This window comes from Pinus tabuliformis, chromosome 5_2, assembly GCF_031772625.1.
Source record: "Pinus tabuliformis cultivar Carrire ecotype Pingquan chromosome 5_2, CPIR1, whole genome shotgun sequence".
NCBI classification, from domain to species: Eukaryota; Viridiplantae; Streptophyta; class Pinopsida; order Pinales; family Pinaceae; genus Pinus; species Pinus tabuliformis.
In genome coordinates, this window is record NC_142306.1 from 913,498,294 (window position 1) to 913,500,698 (window position 2,405).

Genomic DNA, 2,405 nt, shown 5'->3' on the forward strand with positions numbered 1-2,405 from the left:
ATCAAGTTGCGCACATTCAAGGTCAACAACTTAGTACTGCTATATGACAGTAAATTCGAAAAATTTCTGGGAAAGTTTAGAATGCACTAGCTAGGACCTTACATGGTCAAATAGGCTATAGATGGAAGCATCATCCAGTTAGGTAAACTCAACAGCGGAACATTCCCCTACAAGGTAAACGATAGCTTCTTGAAGCTCTATATGGGTGGGCCGACTATCTGCCTAACCGACTGGAGCACAGTCTTTGCGACCCGAGGGGCCAGACTAGGGCACGGGACTATAAGCATGTGCAATAGATGCCAGTACAGTTGTAAGGGGATGATTCAGACGTGGTAGGCTCAGAAGATCAAATGTCGTAGGTTCAGCCAACAACAACTCCGTGCGCTGTGGAACTTCTCGTAGCGCAGGCATAGTTGGAGGGGCTTCATGCCAAGATTGCCACACAGTGACTCAAGACGAGTCACGATGATTGTGTTGGGGGCTTGTTGGGTATGGGATCCCCTGCAGCACAGTTTTGGGGCTCAAAGCCCAAGTTTTGGTCAAAGATGGTGTAGAACTCCGTGAACTACGAGCGCGGAGCACGAAAGTCTAGGATGAGTCATAGGTTTGTCCGCCCTAATAATTGTAAAATAATGTAAATTTGTGTTCACCTACCCATGGTCCACGGACCATGGGATGATATAAATAGAGCGAGGCTCTAAGTGTAGAAGCAAGGAAGAATAGATAGAAATTTGAAGGCATGGTTAGAGCTTAGACTTGGATCTGAAGTGTACTAGGTCATAGTAATAATAGGAGGCTCTGCAGCTAAGTGCGCAAAGGCCTAGTAGAGTCCGCAACTGAGTGCGTAGACCCGTACAGCTGAGCATGCAGGGTGGATTCGGGTCTGTAATTGGGATTGTAATTGAAAAGGACTTATAATAAAGATAAGTCTGATTTGGAATATTGTGCATCTATGTTTCTGTTTACCTTTATGAATTTATACTATTTGTGGTTATGTACACTTATCTGAATATTGAATAAGTAATAAGAAGATTAGGCCCACACAATTTAAGTTAAGCACTAATATAATAACGCAGTAATAATAGAGGTCATGGTAGTACTTTGTTCACTCCCCTTACAAAGGTGCACGAAGGCAACAACACAGGTCGCAAAGGATAGATAGTTGCGCATAGCAGCACGAATGCACAGGGTCAGACCATGAACTTCCAAAAACTTCATCAAGACATCCCTAGGGTGAGGAAACTTAGTTCCAGTACCCTCCCATACTACTTCGGGCAAGGCCTTAGTCCGCACTCTGCGGAATGTTGCCGAAAGGGCCAGTAATACCGAGATTTGTTCTGCTAAATCGCCTCTAAACCTGGGTCAGGCCCCACGTGGCCAACACCTGCCTTAAATTGGGTTGTAACATGGACTTTTAGGAGTCGGTGTACTTCATTTTTAGATAGAGGAGAACACTGGGTTTTATAGAAATCAAAATTGGCTTGGTGATTTTCATTTTGAAGATCAGGAATAAACCTTTCTCTATTTTGATCCCAACCTGTTTCATCCAAGGAGGAAGTTGTTGATTCTTTCTTGGAGGATAAATAATAAAGGGCTTCTAATATTTCTTCTTCCATACATTCTTCATCCCTATACAAAATTTCAAGAAATTTAATGAAATTTTCAGAAATCTCACAACATCTATCCATCATTGAGAAGGAAAAATTGTAGCTTTGATAATGTTGAAAGAAAACTAAATGAAAATCCTTTATAGAGTACAAAGAGCAGGTGGTAGACTCTCATACAATTTCCTCATTGTTTCCTCCAAGGTAGTCATGAATATCTTCATCAAACAATCTTCAAGAAACCTAGTCTTTAATCTGTGAATATGAAATGAAATTTGACCAAATGCAAACTAGCATCTTCTCCATCCTCACCTTTAAACTTTGGCAACCCTATTTGCCAATCTATACAATGAATATGGTTCAAAAAACTAGGAATATGAGCTTGATTCATAGGATCATACCTTGGAGTAGTTGAATCCACCTTGAAAATAGTTAAGTGACCAAGAAGTTCTTCAAACTACCAGTTTTTGAACAATGGAGTTGCCATGAAAATTCTAAACCTTTGGATTCTTTGACATTGGAATCGCTAGGTGAAAAATGCATAACCTTTCTTGTTTCTGATCATTGTTCACCATCAACAATCAGATCTGATCCTTGTCATTCTTTCCTAGGGAATATATGATCTTTTGTTCCCCGGAAACGATGCCAAAATGTTATCCTCCACAATTTCCCAGGATGAGGAGGAGATTGAAAGAGGTAACCTCAAACCACTTGTAGTTCAGCAACTAGCCTTGCTAAACTTGGGATGGATATCTCTAAGGATTTCACAGGCATTGACTGGAAGAAAAATGGATTTTAGGC